General features: G+C 40.0%; 1 protein-coding gene across 14 annotated transcripts in view; it reads left to right on the top strand.

Annotated features, from left to right (window-relative positions):
* The first annotated feature begins 443 nt into the window (after window positions 1-443).
* The window catches only part of r3hdm2 (R3H domain containing 2), a 74,496-nt gene continuing 55,696 nt past the window's right edge, over window positions 444-19,243 (top strand). For 10 of the 14 annotated variants that reach the window (XM_088088870.1, XM_088088896.1, XM_088088888.1 and 7 more), the window contains exons 1-2: window positions 444-742; window positions 1,094-1,146. The gene's annotated coding sequence lies outside the window, so the exon portion shown is untranslated. Of the gene's footprint in view, window positions 743-1,093; window positions 1,147-6,803; window positions 7,056-7,150; window positions 7,297-19,243 lie in introns of those variants that run through there. The other 4 variants (XM_088088908.1, XM_088088905.1, XM_088088874.1 and 1 more) reach the window with 3 other exon arrangements.

Genomic DNA, 19,243 nt, shown 5'->3' with positions numbered 1-19,243 from the left:
TTTTCCTTAATTTTTACTCTAGACTTTTTTTTTGGATTTTTTTTTCCTTTTTTAACAATTTTGAGTTTTTTGTCTATTTTTTTCAATTTTCTTTTCCTTTTTAATAATAATTTGATGTTTTCTGCTGTGTGTGTGTGTGTGTGTGTGTTTACGTTTTTTCTGCATTGGGTACTTTTATTTTTAATTCTTTACATACATTTTCCTGATTATACTTACGTATTTTTACTTAAGTACCATTTTGCAGGACTTTTACCTGTAACAGAGTATTTCCACAAGGGTGGTCTTCGTAGTTTTACTTGAGCAAAGAATCTGAATACTTTTTCCACCACTGACCAAAAATAATAATATCAGTATTTTTGACAGTTATTTCTTTTTTGGCCGGTAACGTTAGATAGTTAAACTCTCCTGTATCCTGAACGTCTCCCTGCGAATGTGAAGTACGCCGCTGACGTAAACTGTCGGTGAGGGGAAAAAAAAGTGACGTTGACACACACACATACAAGCCAGAGCCGAGAAGGGGGAATAGCGTTTTGTTTCTTTTTTCTTTAATTTGTGTCCTTTTATTCTTTGGCGTTTTTGTTGATATTTCGCTGTCTTCCTGTCACGGAGTCGACTGCCTTGCTCCTCAGCGCTTGCTATCTATCGTTAGCGTTCATGCCGCTCTCCCCTCACGCGGCGCTATTTTGACAGTCGGGGTCGCAGTGAACCAACTCAAGCTAGCAGCTCCATTATATTAGCACTGGTAAGTCATTCGGAAAGCTAGCTAACCATAGCTAGCACCTCTTATTTTGAGACCTGACAGTGCTAATGCAGGTTTAAAACAAGTCTTGTTTTACTGGAAACGTATGCTACTTTGTCGGCTATCTGGTTGTAATATAAACGCTGTGTTTTGCTAACGTATGGTTGCTAACGTACACTGAAGAGAAAAGGCTAGCTAGCGGGCTAACGTTAGCTAGGTGGCTAGGTGCTGTAGGTGGCTAATTATACTCGCCGGAGGAAGCAAGCTAATGCCGTGAGCTAGCTATTGTTAGCGTGTGCTAATATTTTCAGTCAACTGCACAGCTCTGACCATACTGCCATCTGTTCTCTACAGACACAACTTGAAGGATTCTCCACACGGACTTGCGACACACGGCCAACAAAACGGTGAGCTGACCCTTTAAGGAGACTTGAGATAACTTGTAATCGATGATCCATGATTTTTAGTCCGATATATAACGTGATGTTAAGCACCATCTTTAAAGTCCGCGTTCTCCATGCCTGACACGAGATGGCCATGTTAACATTTTATCTTTCTAATCTTAGCAAGGAGACGTTACTGAAACTCGGCAAATGAATGCGTGACTAGAGTGACTGGGAATGAAGGGGTTATCTTATAATTGGGTTGAATTGGAAGGAAGTGGTAGTAAATTTATTGTACGTTAGCTTTTCATTGCAATCACGCTTAAATCCCACCTTGGCTGGTGACAACAAGGTGCTATTTATGCCATTACTCCCTGGTGTGTGCATGTTTATGTCCACTAATGTCAGAAATGACAGCAAACAAGGCGTAAGTGTAAGTTAACATCAACTTAATATTAAACTACAAACCTATAGTTCAATAACTGAATATTATGAAGCTGGGTTGAAGTGGTCTTATTTAGAAATAATTTTAAAAAAGAGACTTCACTACTGGGCTGTGCTTTATGCACTATGGCACTGAAGTTTATATTCTGTGTAACGTGTTCCTCAACTTTCTCTGTCATTCTCCAGTCTAAGGCAAGATCTATCACCATGGTTCAGTTAATCTTCTCTGACTTTTTTAGTTAGTCAGTTATAAACCAGACTTTTACATTCATATGTTCACCAATCCATAGTCTAAAAAGCTCCCAGTTGAGGGGGATATAACCCCTCATAATTTGGATGGAAATCTGGTTTGTTGACACCTTTCACAAGCATTGAAATTTGTGGGACCTGAGAAATTTGCTTTGATTTCTTTTAAAAACAAAGGGAAAAATGAGCAACTTGGCAAGAAATGTCCTGCGAATTGCAAAAATTAGTAAAAGATTAAATAAATTGACTTTAAAAGATTGACCATGGGGAGATTGTTTGATTTTATTAAAACAAAAAAATCTTATAAAATGTCCAAAAAACAATATTCGTAATTCTTATTATTATATATTTACAGTTATGCATTAATTTACTTGTTTCCTTTTTAACTTTAATTTTATTTATTTATTTATTTATTTATACATGTTTTCAGGCAATTTTCTTTTAAGGTGACTATTTTTTGCAAATTTTTGGTCCATCTCTTCTTGGTTATTGCTCATTGCTGTTGCTTCTTCGGTTCATCGGTTCCAAAGGGTTAAATAAGAAAAAGTGTTTTTCGAGAAAAACTTGACAAATGGCCATCGGTCCTTCTGTCTTGGCTTTCGCTCAACATTTTGATACTCAAGGCTGAAAATAGATGGCAAGACTGTTGTGTCAAACTAGGTGGGATCACAGCACAGACTGTCTGAGCTGTGTTTCAAACATCTGCTCTGGGAAAACGGCATGTGTGTCAGAAAACATAAATATTCATAATTGGCTTTGGCCAGTCATGTGATGCAGATAATTGGCAAGTGGCAGCCAAGGATTGCCAATATAGTAACATTTGATGGTGAAATTGTGTTGAAAATGTCACACTTTGTTGGTTGCTGTGTAGATTTATCTGAGTGAGATTAAGGACAGGTTGAGGAGGAGGAAAAGCATTGGTATAAACAGTGATTCTCTCTGCTCTAGATGTGACCTCATGACTTTTCTCCATATTTGTACATTAGGTAGCTATCTTTGCTAAATAATACTGAATCAAATTGCTGGTGTGAGGGTAGTATCATTGAGAAAAGGTTTCTCCATAGTAAGATCTGATGGAGGTGAGTCATTGAATCAACAGTTTGCTGTTGCTAAGGCCAGTGATGAGAAAGATGGCATATCCTGCCTCCCTGTCAACATGCTCCCCCCCATACACTGCAACTTACGAATCTTGATAATGCATCACTTATCATATTGTGAAGAAGTAATAAATTGTAGAAACAGACATTTTTGGTGAACAAGTGCAAGAAGAGAGGAAGAGATTCAATGAGTGTGCTTATTCTTTTTGCAGGAAGCATGACCATAAATAGCTCACTATTCACACACCAGTAGAACATGTGAGTGTATGTGTTGGATATCGGCTACTTGCTTTTACTGTGTTCACTTCCTACAATCAAATTGGCCGATTTTAGTATTGCATTTAAAACGGTGATGTAATTGAAAGAGGCAGCTATCATCCGATAAGACATGATCCGTTTTCTCTGTTTGTATTTGTCAGCGAGGTATCCGTATCTTCTTCTGTCTCTGAATCTCTGTTTGCAGCAGCATAAGCAGAAGAGTGGCTTTTTCTAGAGAGATTTGAAGAGCTATTTATAGATCTCTGCCAGAGCACCAAGCGTGGTGCTGTTGCTGCTGCTCCTATCTCTCTCTTCTCTTAACCACTCCTGCTTCTGTTTCTCTGTCTCTCTCCATCTTCATTTGCTCCCTCTTCTTTTCCTGTTCTCTTTGTTTTCTGAGACCTCTTTCGTTTGATGTCTTCCTCTGACTGTCACTGTTTCTCAATCCTCTCTTTCCATATCTTTCCTTCGTTGCTTGCTTTGATGTAAATTATTGATCAGAGCAGAAGGGAGGCGACTGGTTGCATGGCCGAAAGCCTGGCCTCAGACTGGGTATAGCTGCCTGACTGACTTTAGTGTAATTGCTGCAAAGCTAGAGGGTTTTCGCATGATATTTCAAAGGGAAAGAAAAAAGAAAAATCATCACATGTTGAAATTCACCATTGGATTGTAAGACATGAGCAGGGTTTGAAAAAAGTGTCTGTTTTGTTAATAACTCTGCTTGAAAAAACGAATACTTTAAGAATGAGTATCTATTGACTATATGCAACAGTAGGGTAATTTGTTCAAAGATTTGGGCCAAAATAACCCTTATTTAACTCAGGTTGCATCCTAAGTCAAACCAGTTATGTTTAAAACACAGCTGTATTTTGTGAAGCCCTATTTTGCCTGTTTGTCCTAGTGATATCTTATAACTTAACCTCAGTTACATGCTGTGTGTAGAGACTGCAACATCTTGTGATTGTGCTCACAAACGGTTTATCTGTGGTATCTTTGGCAACTGATCCTTGCTCAGCTCCTCCCCTTTCTGCTTCATGCTTTCTAAGCCTGTCGCTGTCTTCTCTTACTGTCCTGTGTAAGAGACTACCTGGCTGCCCAAATGCAGAAGAAGCTGTTGGACTTGGTTTGAGGCATTAGGTGGCATTAGTGCATCCCATCCCCTTTATCCCAGTCATGTGGCCAGCCTGAGATCAACCTTTTTGCAAGGCCATGCTGGGATTGCAGAGTCATTGGTTGGTTTCTGGTCTTAAGTTGGCTAAGTAAGGATAGAAGGTCAGTCTGGTGCTGAATGTCCATCCATCCATTTTCTGTACAGTGTGCTTATGTTGTGCAGGATCCACAAATCTTGACTGTGGATTTGAAGTAAAGACCAGTGAAGTAGCGGTGCTAACTGAGCCACAGTGTTGCACCTATGTAAAATCTGTACAATTTAACTAAACTCTACTCTGTGTGTGTGTGCGCGCGTGTGTGTGTGTGTGTGTGTGTGTGTGTGTGTGTGTGTGTGTGTGTGTGTGTGTATATAAACAATGTGGAAAAAGTCACAGCACCTGCGGTGAGGGGATGTAGGCCTGTTTATTGCTTCACTGTGTTGTGGCACTGGGAATAGAGAATAAAGATTGAAAAAATGAAATTTTTACCAGGATTGAACAGATTTTGGTGGAACCTCAATGCAAGAGCTAAATGTATTTGCACAATGTGCATATCTTTACTTTTTAAATAGACTTGTGCATCTACCAGGCAGTCCCACTAGCAATGTGCTGGCACATATGAATTTAAAACAATAGATAGTTAGGTGAAAGCGAAGAACAAATGAGACATGGTGCAGAGATAGACGTCTGAAAAATCTAGCAATGACAGCCCTGAGTGCTGACTGGGAAACCAATATGTCCCATAATGGCCTAAGTGTCGAGAACCACTTCCATTAATAAACGAACAGGGACAATACTTAAAAATGTGCTGTCCCATGCTGATCCTTGAAAGTGAATTGCAAAATTGAAGATTAGGTTAAAGTTTAGACATAATGTGGTATCTTCTACCTCACGGGTTACACAAATATCAACATATCAATGTCAGACAAGAGTTGTTGCATGTGGTTTTTCATACAGCAAAAACAGTAAAGGTGTCAATTGCCTGGTGAGTTTTTGAACTGCAGAAAGCACCTGTTGAGTTTACCTATCCAGCTAATCATCTCATAGTTGCTCTTTTTTTCACTGCTCCCCTTTATATTTAAAAGTGTCCCACTAACTTCAAAAAGTTATCTTAATTTTTAATATGGGATTTTTATTATGGGATAGACATTTTGCCACCGAGTGCAATTGCCGGTTGTTTCATGCTTGGCTGAGTGTTTTAAAAGTTGCTTCACATTCAGACTTTGCCATCATTACAACAAGCAACTTTCAGCCCACAAAAGTCTATGATTTGACTTGGGGGTGACTTGCTTTGATCATTGTCAATGCTAGATATGACAATGGCATGTATTGTGGCTGTGTGTCCACTTGCCCGTAACAGGCCCACCTGCTTTGATGCAGTTGGTACACTAGTGTTTTTTAGACTGAACACATCTACGCCAGTTCTTCCCTCAGTATAATCGTTGATCTGGCTATCTTAATTTTTTTATTTTAAACATATTGTGGCGTACTGGGATGGTTTATTAGTGATTCTGCCTCACAGCAAGAGGGTCCCCGGATCGAATCCAGGTTGGGGCAAAGTTCAGACCTTGGGCGGGGGGCCCTTCTGTGCGGAGTTTGCATGCCCCCCCCCACCCCCACCCCGCGACCCTTACGAGGACAAGCGGTTATGGACAATGAATGAATGAAATTTAACTGCCAAAGACTAGCTGGTGACTGCTATTTCAGTAATTCAAGACTGGAACACTGTCTTACTTGGCCACGCGTCCAAATTTTGCCCCCAAGTGCCCGGAAGTCTAGCTACATGCTGTCAACTCAAGAGTTCGGCCATCTATGAGACAGACATCTGTGGACTTATGCTACCTTACCTAGAGTTCCCTGTTGACATTTCCTTTGATGCTGAACTTTTGACTGCCTCTTTTCCATTGCGTCTATCAGCTGCCGTTTGCAGCGAGGGGGCTGCAGGGAGAAGATGCAAATATTTCGTCTTGTGGGATTAAGGTTTTTCCAAGCTAATGAGGTGGTTTCATCAATTTGCCCCACTGTTGTTCCTTCAAAAGGAACATTGCAGCAGTGTTCTGTTTCACCAGCAGCTGTCAGTATTTTGAGCTCATTCAGTTTGTCCAGACACATACTAAAGATAATGACTTCATATATTTCCATGAAATGGAGATTGATGAAAGGTGACTAGAGTGTGCCTGGATTCTACCTTCTGCCTGTCCATGGCTATATGCTTATGTTCTGTTTTGCCAAAAAATGTACCAAACCTTAAATTGCATTTGTGAAAAAATAAATGTATTTTGTTGAACCTCTCATATAAGCATCCTGCCATTGTATCAAGTGACATACTGGCTGATCCAAGCAATCCTGTAAACAGCTGGGCTTCTTGCGAGCCCTAGTTTGGCTGTCATTGCAATTATATTGTTACACAGAGGCAGAGCAAACAAGATATGTAAGAGAGAGAGTGAGAGAGAATCCACACGAAAGGGAGGGTTGGAGGAGAAGGGAGCGGTGCAAACTGTGTGCATGATAGCATAAGAGCAGGGAGGAGAGAAAGGGAGCCAGCCAGCAAGCAAGGTTTTCTGTTTCCCTGTAGTGCGTGTGCTTCATTCAGAAAAAGAGAGGGGGCAGTCAAAAAGAGTTGTCGGTCCATTTTCATGAAACCCATTAAGAAAACAGAGCTGTTTGTACCTGCTGGCAGGGAGGAAGAGAGCTTGCATGAAGATGAAGAAAGTAGAATGAGCTGAAACGAGTGACAGAGGTAAACACCCCTGAAACTCTGTTATTTACGTGCTGCAAGAAATGGAATTCATTCATCTGTACAATTCAGTGAGATTAAACTATTGTCAGTGTTGTCTCGGTTCAGAGCTCCTTCTGCTGCTGCTGCTGCTGCTGCTGCTGCTGCTGCTGCTGCTGCTGCTTCTCCTGTGATAATGTGCTTTTATCTGTGAGGCACCTGATCCGACTTGGCTGGAGATCCACAGAGCTGAACTCTAAATACAGTAAGCATGTGCTTTGTGTGTGTGTGTGTGTTTGTCAGTGGGTGTTAATAATTTGTAGGTGAGATGTAGCTTGTTCATGTCCCTTTCACAACTTTTGAGATTCGATTTAACATGCAGACATTGCTGCCATTATAACTGCTTCTCATTGTGGCACTTTTCATCGTTGGTCTTTGTGAAGTTCCTGTAGCAGTTTTATTTAAATATGCCTTAGAAACTGTGCAAAAATTATATATAGGGGCTTGTTGGGAGATAGTTTCATATACTCTGCATACTTATGCAAGTGCAGCTCATTGTGTCAGTGTGTTTAAGTTGGAAGGAGAGCCCTGATTGGTTTCATGCTAATGGATTTTACACATCACAAGCTTAAAGATGATCAGTTTATGTTCGTATATGTGTTTGTATATTGTATTTTTGTATTTTTATCAGACACACACAAAACATGTTTAGTGAGGCAAATGCTGAGGTAATGTGGAATTCCCTTCCACTGTGTCCCTGTGTGGGAGGAGGGAGGGTGGAGGTGGCCTAGTGGGGGTGGAGAGTCACTGAGAAGTAGGCGTCACTCTGCAACACTGTCATACCGAGGAGGGAGGGAGGGGTGCAGTTAAAAAGGACAACCTATGGGCTTACATAAGGCTGCATGTGGGAAGTTCTGTGTTATGAGACCCTGAAGTTTGTCCTCAGTGATCCTCTCGACTTGAAGGCGCTGTAATGGGTTATGATGATGAGCATTTATGAATGCATCAGACATCACAAATCTCCTTTTGATCTCTAAAGATAATATATATTTACACAGTCAATGTTTCCCCCCTTTATTTGTGAAACACAATGTGCAGGAATAGCGGAAGAATAGAGGGGAGGTGAGAGAGGCAGCACAAACATGAGCGAAAGCACAACAGCAGAGCCCTCTTGAATAAAAAATCTGCCGCTATTAATAGCAAGCTGTCCTCATGGCCTCAGCACTGTTTCAGGTTTAGAAGACCTGGCTTTTCCCTCTTTTTCTGTTCTGATGCTTACAGCCTCGAAAAATCAGGCTCACAATCCTCCTCATGGCTTCTTCCCTTTATTCTTTTTTTGTTCACTCGGCCCAGATCTGTCTTGTGCTGGATATGGGCTGTTTATGTAATGACTCCCTGCTTGTGTACGTGTGTGCACGTCTTTCAGCATTATAATAAATCAAGTTGTATCACTGTCCTAAGCGATGCACCCTAATTCAACTAGCTTGATGTTGGCTCATAAAATGACAATGATCCCATGATTCTACCCTCGTGTCAATTAGAAATGCAAAAGACAGACAACAACCACAGCAACCCCCAAATTAGATAGAAGCTGCCCATCTGGTGTCAGGTTGCCAGAGCTAATGCTGTTTTCTTCCTGATGTCTGCAAGGCCACGTTAGCCCCTCTCTCGGGCAAGTAAATGTATGGATAGCTAAAGTGGCTAAAGCTAGTTGATTAGCCCCGACTCACTTAAGTTGTTTGTATTAACTCGCATTAAGAAATTGTGTGTGTGCATCCATGTCTGTGCATATGACTGTTACCTTTGTTGTTTGTTTGTTTGTGACTTTGGAGTTCTGCTCCCCAGGTAGCTGGTGCTCCTGCAGGCTCACTCCTGCATACTAATTGCCAATGCGTGGGAAAAAGACTGAGTATGAAAGGGAGGAAGCATGAGAGGGAGAGGAAGGGAGGGAAAAAATCAATAGCAACCCCTGGAGTAACTGCTGCTGTAATTGCCTTTAAGTCAGAAGGTTCACACTTTTGCATCCTGAGCGTTTTTTTCCTTTTTTTTAAATTCTTCGAAATGTTTGTTCAGGTTAACACAGTGGATGGTGACAATGCTAACTTCCACTACCAAGATTTATAGCGTTAATGCATGCATGCATGTGTTTTACATGCTCCTGTAAATCCCAGCGCCTTTGTTTTGTTAATGTAATACCATCAGTTTACTTTCCTCAGATTTGGGAGTCTTACTCCTACCCCTACTCCTCTTAAAGAAGAGGCCAAAGCAAAATCTTTTGTAAAATTATGAACAAATCATCACTTCAGCCTCAGCTTGTGAATAAGTCCCCTGTGTGAAGCATTGATGAAGTGTATATGTCTCAGGCTTTTATTGTGAAAGGTAAGAACGAAAGAAGTGGACCTAATGTGGTGCTGTTGACATTGTGGTAGGCTGAGTTTGCTGTCTTGGATCAAAGTGGGGCCTCAATTGATATTTAATGACCTTCATAAGTGCGTGCAACGCTAGCTTGTAGCGGACTGGCGGCAAATGACATTGTAGTGGGTCAGCTGATGTCCCCTACAGTTAACAGTGCCACAGAAGCAGTAGCGCTGAAGACGGTCAAGTTTTGTCACACTGGCGCAGGTGCGTGTGTGTGTGTGTGTGTGTGTGTGTGTGAGAGACTCAGACAGCTTAGGAGCAACAGAGCCGTATACACATAAGTGACACCAAAAAGCAGCAGATTTTCAGCCTAATTTAATACATGACTATTTTGGTACAAACATGTACCCGTCAGTGTGGCAAATAGCCCTCAGAGAATTACTCGCCAAACGGAAAATCCACCCACATTTTGCGCTTTGTGGGTGTTAATTTCGGACCCTGCCAAAGACACTTTAATTGTTGTGCATGTGAGAATATAGAACTTAAACTTGAAACTTGCAGGTTGCAAGCTTATAGTAGCTAACAGAGATGTGTAAACCCTTAAGTACACTTTTATTTAAACAATAAAATATAGAGAAAACATCTTCTTGAGAGTCTGCTTTCAGGCCAACGTAATAAAGGGCAGATGACAGTGTCGTGCAAATTAGGCCAGCACAATCCTGTGTCATCCTTATGCTCAGATAAGACTGGTGAAGAGACATACCCACTTGTTGAATTTCAAGAGAGTAGGACTGAAGGAGCAACTTCAGTCATTAAGAGGCCTCTAAAGCCAACAGATCACCTTTTCAGACTGAAATCACTAAGTAAATGATAGAAGAGTGAGGAGGAGGATGGAGAACATGCTGTACTTAACAAGAACAAGTTTAGGAGTGGTAATTTCTGACGTAATTAGCAGGTAGTGACGATAGATGGAGAGGCTGATGGACAGAGAGAAAGAGCAAGAAAAACGGGAAGAAGGTGGGGACGGATAATTTGCTATCCTTAGACAGGCGGAGGAATTGGGAGTGGTTGGCTTTTACAGGTAAACAGATGGCATAGCACAGCAAGGTGCTGACCTGCCACCACTGTCAGGTCAGCTACGTGATCTAGCGACTCGCTGCCGTGTGCAGTTTCTCTAATTATCACTACCTCCTAATCTGTGCTGAGTTGCCAGTGCTATTCATACACATTAATTCTCTCACACATGAAATGGGTGAGGATAGCAAAGCATCTAATTAATTAAACAGTGGCAACACATTTCAGGTACAAAGAATCAAGACTTTCTAAATTTGACATGCATAGTGTATGTTAGGGCTGCAGGATTCTTGCTTCAATGTGAATCACAATTTTTCTCCTTAAGAATCAAAGTCACAATTCTCACACACAGATTCTTATTTTTTCAGCAAAAACATTGCACTTTTAGATGCTCAAGGGAAAAACAAGCCTAAGATGCTTGCTGTCTAGACAGCTTTACATTACCTTAGGAAATATCAAAGTGCTTGACTTACATCTAAAATATGTCAGAGTGCTCGACTTAAACTTTAAAGTCTCGTGTAACAAAAAACTTAAATGCTGCTGAATATTAAAAATAGAATGTAAAGTAACAGCTTCAGAATGAATAACACACACTGACCATTATGACACACAGAGCCTACACCATAGACCATGCACATATCCTAATCTGTTGTAAGCATTTATATGATTATTACTTGTACAGTGGTGTGTCCGTGTCACTCTGCAGTTACGCCCCTAAAACAGTAGTCGGCTATGGAGTTTCTGTGAAGTGCTGTAACGTAAGACCGATTCAAAACTGTCCTAAAACATACATTAAACATGACTTAATAGCAACAATTTCAAACGCAAGTACAGGATACATTACAAGATAGTTGCATTAAATTTTGTTTTTTTGAACGCTGTTCACAGCTAGAGGCAGGATTTCAGTCTCCTGTTCAGGTGATTTTTTTTCAGCCACTGTGGGTCAAAACTACAGGCTCTGTGTTTATTGTGTTAATTAGATCTGGGAAGATGAATAAAAACTAATATTAACACTATAAAGGCTAGAATTCCATATCTACTAAACTTTTCTGCATTATTTAGGTGCAGGCACCAAATAAGCCCAGTGGGTTTTCTGTCTCCATGTACTGCATGTCTTCTTCATTCTTGCGATTTTTCCCCCCTTTTTTTTATTATTTTGCAAAAAGTATGACAAAAAGGTGAGAAACTGTGCTATTTGTTGAAGTCTCCATCAAAGCACTTGGTGTCAAAATTTGAGAGCTATAACACATTTTAAGCTTGATATGGGTGACGGTGTTGCAACCGCCCCCAGTCTCCCCTACTGATTGTCCCTCACAGCAGCGCAGCTCACAGGTGACACAGCGGAGCTGAGCTCACCATGAGCCACAAGCGGATCTGGCTGATCCGTCACTGATGACAGTCGCCGTTTTCTCTTCCTCATTGGCATAACATAAAAATCACTTTCCAATGAGGATGAAACTTTAGCGGCCGCTTTTAAAGTTTTACTTTTGACAGAGACTATGATAGTTGCTAAGCAACCAAGATGCAGCTGCCACCGTGCGAAAATGAATCAATTTGACCGTGGCAAAATCTGTATGATTATTATTACCACCTGTTGCCGAAACAGGTAAAAATGATCACATTTTCTTTACTGTTTGTGCAATTTGTATAAATTACATCCATCTTTTCCTCACCTGGACTCCTCCCCGTCTCTCCTGCACTCTGCTGCTCCTCTCGGCCCCTCCCGTATCTTTAGGTTGAGCAGCAATATTTTCAGACCTGATAAATGTATTATTTTTATTTATCAGGACAAAACCTGCCACTGACACTCTTTGGACAGAAGGAAATTTCTCTGAGGAAAATTAAATTTTACTCAAGTGTAGAAGTGGTGAAGTTTATTTTGTCCCTCTGCTTCCAGTCTGTGATGCGGGCAGTTAGGCACGACGCCAGCGCTGCGATAGACAACAGCCAGCATTGCATTATAAAAAAAAAAAAAAAAAATGATGAAGATGTGGAATGATTATACTGCGTTAGTTTTTGCCAACATTGACCGTTTTAAGTGGTGGCGGCCTAGAAATTGGAAGTGGCAACTGCCACTAAAATTAATAAGCAGGAAAAACCTCCAGATTCACACTGTTTTTAGTTTGGCCTATGATATTTTCCATTGTATAAAGTAGCCTAGCAGCTAGCAGAGATTTAAGTGGCTTTAAAACAATGGATGTTTCATTCCCTATGCATTCTTCACAATAAAAGCTCCACATTGTTTTGTTATTCAACATCTTTTTTGTGAAACAGCCAAATAAAGAAATATTGTTTTTAAATCTGCAGCGAATTAACATAAATGCATAGGGAAATAGAAGCAAATGAATTGGCGAAATTTAGAAATAAGGTACATAGACATGTCAATTAAAATCGTGAGTTTTATTTATTTAATTGTGCAGCCCTAGTGTATGTTGTGGAAACATTTTCATTGAAGCTATATAATCACAAAAAGAGAAAGGGTCCTTTATTATTTGAGGACTTCTGAACATAAGAGTGTGTTGTAGGCTCTTGAAATTTTGTTCCAAACAAGTAGGACGTTGGCGACTAGATAAGGATCTGCACAGCTGTATTCAAATATAGTCATAGCCCTACTTAGATGAGCTCATACATCTATCAAACGGTCTACAGTATGCATGTCATTTTATGTCCACAGCTCCTACAGCCAACAGCAGGCCTGTCATCATCTCCCTATTTTTCTATTTTAGCACAGCGTCGTCATGGTTGGAACATTGCAGCCGCCCGATGCCTGGTGTAATGCAAAAAGGACAGAGGCCATGTTTTATCTGTCTGTGCTGACTAACTGTTATGGTTGCTGCTGTTTCGGTATTTAATGTCCTCTGTGATGCCTGTGACAGAGACATCTTGTTTGGGGTGTTTGGTTTGCAGACCCTGACCTGTGGGTCTTTGGCCTCAGGGATTTAAGGAGACTATATTTAGCTGGCTAGGTGCCTGGGGAACGAAGGAGGGAGGAGAAACACTGAAGAGCAGTTGAAGGGGGATGCTGGGTGGTAGACTGGGCTGAGTGTTGGTTGGCTGGATGGATGTCTAAATGGCTGGCATGTTGCCTTCCTGCTGGCCATACTGGAGTTCACAAGCCACATTGTAAGAGACCACACTTTCTGCTGGCCCAACAGAGACAGCCTGGCTGTTTGACTGGCTGGATGCCTGACTTCCGGGTTCGGCTGGCTGGCTGGCACCACTCGATTCTCCATCACTGTTTTGGCATGGCAGCCCAGCCAGCCAGCTGTCATTAAGTTTGGCTGTGGCAAATGGAGGTGTTTGTGCAGATCATAGAGGGCACTGGTCACCATCTGGACACATCCAGCTGTTGGCCAGGGCTTTATTTAACATGTCACTTAGGTGATAGCCAAGAGCATCTTTTTCGTCATGTCAATAGAAGTTCCACTCAGTCTCTTAGGAGTTGATGGGACCAAAAAATAGCACAGCATTAGAAAACAATGCAAGAAGCTGTGTTGTTGTGGGTCTGCTGCTATAGGTGCTAGTGATCTGCGATCCAGGAAGTCTAGTTTGAGTAAAATATTTTTTGGTCTGAAGGGTGCCAACAGACTGCACAGCGGTTCATAAAACTTTAATCTATGTGGGATATATTCAGTTGTCCAATACCATGGAAATTGGCTAAGGGATGTCATGTTACATTGCCTTGTGGCAAAAGTTCCATGAAATTCTTTGCTATACAACCTTTTAACCAAAGGTCTTGTAACACACTGCAGTTAGCAGTTGTGCTAAGCTAGATTAGGAGGAGTGCTTTGTCAACTGGTCGCATGCTTTGTCAACATGCGACCAGTTTTAATCAGTCAATGGGCCAGTTTTAGTTGAAATATTGTCCACATGAAAGCTTTAGTGCTCTAATTGCTTCACTAATTAAAGCATTTTTTGACATGGTTAAAATCTGTAAACTGTTTAAATTTCAAATATATTCATTATTTAATAACTATATCAAGAAATACATTAAACATAATATTGTTCAAATTAAGTCATTTTATGTATGTGTATTTCTGCTAATCTTTAATTTTGATTGGTCTTGGCATTATAATTGAACATAGAATCAGTTAATTTTTATTCAATCTGATCAGATGAAGAGTAAAGAGAGTGATTTTATGATGATTGTTTTGCTGGTACTTATTTTAGAATAATTAGAAAAACTACCATGTTGCCGGAAAAAAATGCTGTTTTACTGTTGTTGAGTAAAATTCCATGACATTGTATGATTTTCAATAACATGTTATCTGGTGTTTCTCTAGAAGTTAAAGCAACAAAAGGGGGTAAGTGGGTATGACAGATGACCAAATAAAACATATCATTACCTTGAATAAAATTATCAGAACTTTGTTGGAAACATTTTGGATAGTGTATGAACACAATTTTTTTTAAAAAGAAAAAAATAGGTCAAGAAACAGGTCAAAAAATGTTTAGACATTTTAATGTGTAAATATTACATATTATATGGATGGTGTTATAATATATAATAAGTTAAAATGAATTTATAATGGCTTATGTTGCTCCCCTTGCTCCAAACAATTTAAGAGCTATGGTTGAGATTTAAGTAGTGAAAATTGTAACGGTTTGTTGTGGGAATTCCTTTGTTTTTGCGTAACGGACATCTGAGTCCCCTGATCCAGCCCTCTAAAGATGTACTGTAGATACTGCATCAGTCTTTTCCTGAAGTCTTTTTTTTTTTCTTTTTTGTAACCCCCAGTAGGTCATCCATCAAACTTGACTATGCCACAGCATGTGCATCAATCATGGGAATTGATTGAGCCTGTATTGATCTATAGTCTACAGTATTGTAGGCAATTCACAACATTGTCCTACTGTGGCTAATCATTTTGTTAACAGAGCTTTGGATTTTCTTTTCTTTTTCTTTTTTTATTTTCGCAGATTCACCAGTGTGTCTGTCATGTTCACATACTTGTATCCAAATGTTTGGTTTGTCAAACGCAGTAGAAACAAAAGACAGAACCTGAAGCTGAAGCCTTCCAGATTCTTACAAGCTCAGACTGTGGGAAGCTCCAGGTACCATTAGCACCAGCTGGTCGTACGCCTGGGTGTAGCGTTACACCCGACTTAGAACTCCAAGATACGACCAACTTAAGGTTGTGACTGGTGCACCATTTAGACTTAGTTTAGTTTCACTTTTAATGCGCCTGACGTTTTACTGCTCCTCTCTGTCACTACTGGACTATAAATAAACCAGCGGTGTATATACTTTAATACCACGAGTAATTAACAGTCCAGCTTCATTCATTGAGACTATAGCGGGACAAATTTGCGCCCTTGCTCCTCTTGCTCCATGTGTGTATGAGGGTGACGAGAGGAGACGCTGCACGTGGTGTGAGTTCAGGTGTAGTGAGTTTCCAGCTCGGTTATGTTGAAAGAATGAAGTGATATCTGATGATGATTGATACAACAAGCAGAACAATATGTAAATATGCAGAGATCACAACAAAGCTGTTACTTAGGGACTGTTCTGTGGTGCTTCCTGACATTTTGGAGAATGTTCCACTATAACTCAAACAGAATGTTATTTTATACATTATTTAGAAAATAAGAGGGAAAAAAGCAAAAAATATTAAATTGAAATTAATTTTGCCCTTGAAAATGACTTTCTTTTACAAAAATGCGATTTAGCCAGATTTTTTTATTAAAATGCACAAATTCAGACGTTGATATAAAAGGAACAGAAGAAACTAGAATTAAATAATTTTTGTGTATGAAAGCTGAAGATCTGTTCTTATTTTGATGTATTCATTGTTATTATATTCAAAACACAAAATATTCTGGAGGTCACAACAGTCTACCATATCTTTATTCGTCAGTTTTTTATCTACGGACTATGCAGCTGTAGGCTTTTGGTTGTATACAAGCTTTTATATTTTTAATAAATAAAAGTAATATAATATGCTGCATTTTTCTGAAACGGCGCCGCTGAGAAGGTCCAAAAAGCTGTTAAATAGCGCTAAAGTCGGCACGTTAGTAGTCCTCTCCTCCCGTCACCCTGGGACCTTAGATTGTGTTGTTCGTTTGTTTTTGGATGTGGAAATGTTGTTTTATTGCACAACATCCGCAACAGTATCCCTTACACTACAGTGATAACACTGATTGACGGAAAATCCCGTTAATGTCGGGGAAAGAGTTTATAAAGAAGAAACAATGGGGGAAACTGTGCTGCTGACTGCGATGACATGTTTTGTACTGATCTAGCAGGCGCAGCAGTTTGACGTCACGTGCAGCACAATGCAGTACGTGTAGTACTAGCTGAGCGAAACCATAGTCAGAACTGTCTAAATCAAAGCAATTTATGCTTATTGGTTAAAACTCAACCCAGAACTTAATATCGAGAAGAAAAAAAAACAATCCAAAGCCATATCTGATACAGCTGATGTAATTCTGAGTCAGGTACAGCTCTGCTGTAACACTTTCACTGATCTTCATGCTGCTTTCAACTGTTTACCTGTTTTCTGGCCTGCCTGTGACATCAATCCTGTCACATCACTTAAGAAAAAAAAAAACAAAACACAGAAATGAGTACTCTGCTGAAGATCCATATACACGGCTCTGGTCTACGGGCAATGGTAAAGGACTCAATTGCATATTTTTAGTGTGTTTTCCCATGTTTAAGAAACCTCCACACGTGCTAATTTTGGTGGAAAAGGGCTTTGTGTCTTTATCAGATCAAGGTTCATCTTAACCACTCAGACAAAATGAGTGCCACAGAAGAGGGATTAAGACAACAACTATAGATAGGAACAGGGTGTGGGAGCGTAGTGTACTGCTGTAGTGGCATGATTTTCCCTGGAACATGAAGCAGCTTAGAGCATTGGATTTCTCTGTTACTCCAAGATAGTGATACAACTGACCACTGTTTTGTGGTCAGTGTTTAATCACTGTGTGCATAGAAGCTGGCTTTAACAACGTGTGTTCAGTTTTTAATGGATCAGGCATACTGATGAGAGGAACTTAAGCAGCTTCTCTGATCTTACCCTAGGTTCAGTTTGCACCTTTCACTGTTATTAGTGAATTAAAACAACTTCATAGACATTTGAGATGCTTTACATTTTGCATTTTTTGTTTGGTATTGTGCAACATACAGACAAGACAAGTACAAGAAAGGAGTGGGATTTCTCTGGGTGGGATTGGAGAGCAAACAAGACACTGGAAGCGGAGTGATTATAAAATGTTGTGGGGGGGGTTACAAACTGCTGCTTCTCCACTCTGCTCTCAAAGTGGAATGGACAGAAAATAATAGATATTGGGAAAGAGACAGACTCAGCCAGAAAGAGATAGTAGTCCAACAGAAATGGACATTTAGAGATGAGACTAAGTTGTCTGAGAAAGTTGTACTGGCTTTGCAGTACCTGGGGGCAAGTCATCAAGTATGCGTCTTAAGCTAGAGGCGGCACCACTAGGTTGAAGACCACTGGCCAAACGGAGAGAGAAAAAGACAGCTCGAGACATCCAGAATACAGAGCAGGGATGGTGCCAATAAAGTTGTGTGATAGCTCAAGTTTCATTTTTGCTAGACAGTCATTAGTTGTCCCTCCCTTAGAGCTCTGTTTGGCCAGGGCTTTCCTTATTGATACTGTATATCCACCATGACTGGTTATATGGAAATTTCAGTTCTACATCAGGTAGTGTGATGCTGTGCTGAACTCTGTTTTAATCTTTCTACAGGCTAATTTCAACAGTAGTATTGGCGAACACAATCCAGAATCTATTTTAATTGAATTATTGAAATGGTTTGTCTTGGTTATAATTCTGCTCCGATGCATGATATTTATTTACTTGCTGACAGAGCTGTCAAGTCCCTTTAAGACTGCATAATATGCATGTGGTTTTGATGTTGCAAATTAAAATGGTGTTGTAACCACACCCAACCAGCTGTAACTGAGTCAGGTTTTTGAGTGCGCCTATAAGTCACATGCACGGATGCAAACACTTCAAAAACAAAGCAGGCACAACAGATTTGCTAATGCCTGTACATGGATCAGATATAATTCGATCTGCATTTTGTCTGTTGCTTTCTCCTTGTAGACATGAGTTATCAGTGTCCACAAGAAGGGTTTATAATTCTGTGTTGAATCAACTCTGTACCTGAGGCAAAGGCTCTGCATAGACGTGTACCTGACAACATAGGCTGACGTGCACCTCTCCAGAAATTTAACTGCATGTTGCAGCGACACAGACTTTGTGTATTTTTACAAACTCAGTGGAAACAAAGCTTTTAAGATAAAAACTATAAATTGGGCAGACAATAAAGCCCCCACAAATAGAACTTTTAGTCTTATATGTGATTTATCCTGATGTCGTATAAGTAGAGGAAAAGGCAGGTAGCTGCTTGGCTAATTTATGCAATTGGAATTGGCCTAGGCTTATGCTAATCTGCTAATTGCTTTGTCTGTAAACCTTGCAAGTTGTTAAAGAGTCAGAATCTGTGATTGTATTTAGGGATGTCCCGATCAAGTTTTTTTTTTTTTGCTCCCTAGTCATTTTATAATGAGTATCTTCTGATACAGAGTCCTGATTTGATACATGTATTGACCTGGATAATAAAGCTGGACAATGCACACTTCAGTACTTTAATATGATTAAAATCATATATGCTTGAACAGGGTTTTTTTTTAATTTAATTTTATTTTTTACAAAATTACAAAGTAAACAAACTAAAACATTTTTTACATGGCTGTTATCACAATTCTACTCAGTACAGCATTTGTTTGTAACAAAACAACCTAGTAAAC

Source organism: Plectropomus leopardus, chromosome 2, assembly GCF_026936395.1.
Source record: "Plectropomus leopardus strain MGB_pleo_1.0 chromosome 2, ASM2693639v1, whole genome shotgun sequence".
NCBI classification, from domain to species: domain Eukaryota; kingdom Metazoa; phylum Chordata; class Actinopteri; order Perciformes; family Serranidae; genus Plectropomus; species Plectropomus leopardus.
This window is presented reverse-complemented; position numbering and strand designations above follow the sequence as displayed.